Raw genomic sequence first — 6,358 nt, forward strand, 5'->3', positions numbered from 1 at the left:
CCAGAACCCTTGAAGATGCCCTTCACTGTCATAGCTGACCAATACAGATGCCTCAAGGTAAGCAACTGTTATAGCATCTCTTTATCCAGTCAAAGCTAGAGTAACCCACATTTCATGATTTGGGATTTTCTTACCTTTTAAAGTGTTTGTTTTGTGACCTGTAAGACCTCTAAACAGTGGAGACTTGATTACCTCAGAAGCAATTTCCCTCAAGCAAGAAATGTATTTTTAAAAGGCCCTGAGCTTGGCTGATTATCATTCCACATCGACATATAGATAAGACTGTAGTTATCATTTTATAACTGTATTATCAACCATTTGCTGACATGTGCTTTCTTGCATTGCCTGGAAATGTGCTGGCCATCTCTTTGCTCTAATATATCGATTTCATGCCCCCTTTGCTATGCCAGGCATCATGGTTTCTGATGGGATTACATTGATTCCTTTTGTTTCCCTAAGATAGTCTTAAAGGGAAACAGTAGGCTTTTGGCTTCCCCTTTAATCACTTAAAGATTGAAAAAGCAGTGTTAAATCAGTAGATTGTCATCCATTCCTGTGTGCTGCAGTCCAAACAAATTAATCAGTATGGGCCCTTGTGCACCAACATGACTATCCCTTTGTTAGATTGCAAAAATATCATAAAACCACACACCCAAATAATAAAGGTATTCCGAAACTGAAATGCAACAATGGTATTAAAAAGAAAAACAATGGAAATCTGTCCTGGTAGCACTGCTGTAGACATCTAGTATTCACTTATTTTATTTTAAAAACTGTTTTTCCCTTTATGTTCATGGGATTAAAATAAACTTTGCCTTAATTGTACAGGATTGGAAGAAACATAACAAAAAACAGATTTAAGCAGAAAGGGAGTCATCACTCAGCTCAATATTTAATGGCAAGCAACACATTTGTTCTCTGTGTGTCTCCCATGCTGGCATGGGCTCATTGAAAGAATGAGAAAAATCCATAATCCATGGTGCATGGTTAAATTTATCTTGCTTAGTTCCCTGTTTGCTGTTCAGAGGCCCAATCCAATGTCTTCCCAACCAGAAACCATGGATTACAGGCAACGGCAGCACTGAGTTAAAAGCTAGAGCTGCCGCTTTCAAGGAGCGGGACACTAATCCGGACGCTTATAAGAAATCCCAGCTATGACCTTCGACGAGCCATCAAACAGTCAACACATCAATATAGGACTAAGATCGAATCCTACTACGCCAGCTCTGACTCTTGTCGGATTTGGCAAAGCTTGCAACTATCACCGATTACAAAGGGAAACCCAACCGCAAACTTCCCAGTGATGCAAGCCTACCAGATTAGCTATATTCCTCCTATAATCGCTTTGAGGCAAGCAACACTGAACCATGCATGGGAGCACCAGCTGTTTCGGATGACGGTGTGATCTCGCTCTCTGTTGCCGATGTGAGTAAGACCTTTAAAACAGGTTAAATTCACAAGGCCGTGGGGCCAGCCGGATTACCAGGACACGTACTCCGAGCATGTGCTGATCAGCGAAGTGTCTTCACTGACATTTTTAACCTCTCCCTGACCCAGTCTGTAATACCTACATCTTTTAAGCAGACCACTATATAGTCCCTGTGCTCAAGAACGCCAAAGGTAACCTGTCTAATTGACTATCGCCTCGTAGCACTGAAATCTATAGGCATGAAATGTTTTGAAAGGCTGATCAGGGCACAGATCAACACCATCATCCCAGACACCCTGGACATACTCCAACTCGCATACTGCCCCAACAGATCCACAGAGGGCGGAATCTCTATTGCACTTCACACTGCCCTCTCGGACCTGGACAAGAAGAACACCTACGTAAGAACGCGGTTCATTGACTATAGTGCAGCGTTCAACATCATAGTGCCTTCTAAACTCAGGACCCTGGGACTGAACACCTCCCTTTCCAACTGGATCCTGGACTTCCTGACGGACCGTCCACACATAGTGACATCTGCCAAGCTGACCGTCAACACGGGGGTCCCTCTGTGGCGTGCTCAGTCCCCTCCTGTACTCCCTGTTCACCCATCACTAAGTTGTAAAGAAGACACAACAACACCTCTTCCCCCTCAGAGAAGAGGGCACTTAAAGTTATACAGCTGCAACATTGAGAGAATCTTGACTGGTTGCATCACCGCCGACCGGGGGACGACCCCAAGGACGAGGAGCGTGTCGAACGGGTTGCGAAGGTAGAAATCACGGATGATGTTGGGGTCCAGAATGTCCTCCAACAGAACCCAACACCGCTCCTCTGGGCCATACCCCTCCCAGTCCACCAGATACTGGAGCACAACGTTGGGAGTCCAGTAGGGATCTGATAGCGTACGCCGGGCTCCCCTCGATATCCGGGGGGGGGGGGGCAGCATCAGCATCAACATCAACCACCAGCCTGAGAAAGGAGACATGAATAGAGGGTGAGATATGGTAGTGACTGGGTAATTATAACCTGTATGTCACCTCATTGACCCTCCGGAGAACCTTGAACAGCCCCACAAACCGGGGGCTCAGTTTCTTGCAGGGTAGGCGAAGTGGGAGGTTCCTGGGTAGAGAGCCAGATGCGATCCCCAGGATGGAACAATGGGGTCTCACTGCGGTGACGGTCTACCTGCTCCTTCTGACGATGGACGGTGCACTGGTGTCTCAAGTGCGCATTGTTCCACACCTCCTCCATGCACCAGAACCACTCATCTACTTCAGCGCCCGTGGTCCATGGGGCCAGGCCCGGCTGGAAACCCTAAACACACTGGAAGGGGGACAACCCAGTGCAGGAGTGACATAGAGAGTTATGTGCGTGCTCTGCCCAATGAAGGAAACATGCCCACTCACCCTGCCGGTCCTGACAGTGACTGCTCAGGAACCTTCCCAGGTCGTGATTCATCCTCCCCGCCTGCCCGTTAGACGGAGGCCGACACGCCGATGTGAGGCTAACCATGACCCCGAGCTTCTCCATGAAGGCCCTCCATACTCAGGATGTGAATTGGGGTCCACGGTCCGAGACTATGTCCTCCGGATGGCCATAATGACGGAAGACCTGCTGTAGAAGAGTGCCTCAGTGACCTGGAAAGCAGTGGGAAGACCAGGAAGAAGGATTAAACGACATGACTTGGAGAATCTATCCACTACCACCAGAATGGTGGTAAAACCATCAAATGGGGGAAGATCAGTAACAAAGTCAATGGATAGTTGGGACCAAGGTCACTGGGGCACGGGAAGTGGCAGAAGCTTCCCTGCTGGGGCGTTCCGGGGGGGACTTGGTTTGAGTAGCATCCTGCACCAAGGTAGGCCACCATTATTTCTCAGTGATGGAATGAATGGTACGAGAAATACCTGGATGTCCAGCGATGACAGCTGTGTGCCCAGGTCAGCAGTCGATCCCTTATCCCTGTGGGAATGTAGATGCACGCGGGTGGACGATTCCGGGGTGCGGGCTCCCTCTCTAGAGCCTGGCGGATGTCCAGATCTACATCCTAAACCACTGGACCCACAACTCAGGAGGATGGGATTATGGGTGCCCTCTGGACAGGAGCCTCTCCCGAATCGTAGATACGAGACATGACATCGGCCTTGATGTTCTTAGAACCTGGGTGATCGGTCAGCATGAAGTCGAACCTGGTGTAGAAGAGGGTCCACCTGGCTTGCCGCGGATTTAGTCTCCTTGCTGTCCGTATGTACTCAAGGTTCCGATGGTCGGTGAGGATGACGAATGGTTCCTTGGCACCCTCCAGCCAGTGTCTCCACTCCTCTAATGCCAACTTCACCGCCAGGAGCTCTAATGCCAACGTCATACTTCCTCTCTGCAGGGGACAGTTTCTTGGAGAAGAAAGCACAAGGATACAATTTTACTGGGTCCCCCTGTCTTTCTGCAAAAACCTCTCCACACCCACCTCTGATGCGTGTACCTCAACCACAAAAGGTAGCGTGGAATTTGGGTGTTTTAGCAAGGGGCAAGGTGAAACGCCCCTTGAGGAGACGAAAGGCCTTGTCGGCTGCTAGAGACCAAACCAACCTGTGAGAGGGGATGCGATGGCACTGAAGTTCCTGATGAAGCGGCGGTAAAAGTTGACAAACCCCAAAAAAACTTTGTAACCCCTTGATGGTGGTTGGGACTGGCCATGATCTTACTGGATTTACCTTCTTGTCCTCCATCCTCACTCCCTTTGGGATGATTTGGTAGCCCAAGAAGGAGACAGCCCTCTGGTGGAATTGGCACTTCTAACAGGTGGTTAGCCAAGAGGCGTTCCAGGACTGCCCGAACGTGAGTGATCCTGGTCGAAGATCAGGATGTCATCAATGTACACAATCACCTGACGCTCGAGCATGTCCCTGAGCATCTCGTTGACGAATGCCTGGAAAACTGACGGAGCATTGGCTAAGCCAAAGGGCCTAACCAAGAACTTGTAGTGACCAGACATCATGCTGAACGACGTCTTCCACTCATCCCCCTCCCGGATGCAAATGAGATTGTAGGCACTCCACAGATCCAGTTTGGTGAAGAACCAGGCACTGCGGAGCTGCTCGATGGCTGACGACACCAGCAGGAGAGGGTACCGATACTCTTGGTGATGTCATTGAGTCCACGGTAATCGATTTAAGGGCGTAATCCTCCCACAGGACTCTCAACTGACGTGGAACCACAGGGGGCAGGAAAGCAGGTCTCCCGGAATTCAGGTGACCAGTCGGTGATTCTCATCCTCTACCATGAGATGGTAGGGCTATGGCGCTGAAGCCAAGGTAGGCTGACGATGATCTGGTGCACTGGTGATAAAAAAAGGGGATGTTTTCCTGTTGATTTGTCTCCATGGTGATGGTGAATGGTTGGGTGATGTGTGTGATGGTTCCGTATCCTAGAGGCCGACAGTCGAGACCTTGAACCGGAAAAGGAGAGGAGAGCGGGTAGGTAGTAATATTTAGAGAGGAGGCAAGGGTCTGATCCATTCCGCGGCGCCGGAATCCACTAAAGCTGTAGACACAGGGCTTGAGGGACAGTCAGCCAGAGTGATGGGTACTTAAAAGAGTCTAACAGGAAAAACAGTAGATGGAATACCCACTCCTGGTCCAGGGGATGTAACATCACGTGACCGTCCCTCTGCTCTAGTGGAACCCGGATTCTGAAGTAACAGACACGGCTGGCGCTTGTGCCCTTGTGCCCTCCCTGGCCACAGTACAGACAGAGCCCCAGCTGCATCCGTCTGCATCGTTCCGCCGAGGGAAGGCGTGTGACCCCTACGTTCATGGGTTCAGGCTCTGATCCCGAACACTTGCCGAAGGAGGGAGAGAAGCAATGTAGATGCCGTCGATCCCAGAGAAGGTTATCCAGACGGATGGCCATCGCAATGAGTGCATCCTGGGTGAGGTTGTCATCTCGGCAGGCCAGTTCCTTCTGGACCTCCTCGCGCAGACCTCTTCTAAATAATGTGCTGAGCGACAGCTCATTCCATCCACTGGAAGCTGCTACTGTCCGGAAGGTAAGAGCATACTCAGCAGCTGTCTGATTCCCTTGCTGAAGCAGATGCTCATCTCAATTTCTGCCCTCCGCGGAATGATCGAAAATGCTTTTAAACCAAGCCATGAATCCCTCATAAGACTCAAGCCCCTCCTCTCCTCTATCCCAGGCGGCCGTAGCCCATTCCAATGCCCGCCCAGTCAGCAGAGAAATAACCGTGGCAACCTTAGACCTCTCGGTGGTGGTACATACAGCACAGCAAGCTGTACCGATACACAACGTTTGGAACCAACAGTACCCTGAAAAGCTTCTACCCCCAAGCCATTAGACTGCTTAATACTGTAGTTAGTCCGGGTAGCTTTTAGTTAAATATTTAACTATCTGCATTGACTCTTTTTGCTACTGTTTATTATCTATCCTGTTTCCTAGTCACTTTACCCCTACCTATATGTACATATCTACCTCAATTACCTCATACCCCTGCACATAGAATCGGTACTGGTACCCTGTGTGTATAGCCAAGTTATCATTGACTCTGTACTGGTACCCTGTGTAGAGCCAAGTTATCATTACTCATTGTGTATTTATTCCTTGTGGTATTATTGTTCTATTATTTCTCTTTTTTTCTCTCTGCATTGTTGGGAAGGGCCTGTATGTAAGCATTTCACTGTTAGTATACAGCTGTTGTTTACAAAGCATGTGACATGCTATTTTATTTGTCCCTTCAGCCCTGTCATTAGCTGTGGTCAAGGTCCTCACCTTTGGACATCATTAGACTTAAACACTAAACACTCATTTAAATATAATGATGTGCAAGCAGAACATGCCCTGTGAGTTGCATCAGTCGTTTTTACACCAGTAATCATTAGAATTTATTCCGACTTGATTTATTTTGTGATTAAC

The sequence above is a fragment of the Oncorhynchus gorbuscha genome, linkage group LG07 (genome assembly GCF_021184085.1).
Source record: "Oncorhynchus gorbuscha isolate QuinsamMale2020 ecotype Even-year linkage group LG07, OgorEven_v1.0, whole genome shotgun sequence".
Taxonomy (NCBI): Eukaryota; Metazoa; Chordata; class Actinopteri; order Salmoniformes; family Salmonidae; genus Oncorhynchus; species Oncorhynchus gorbuscha.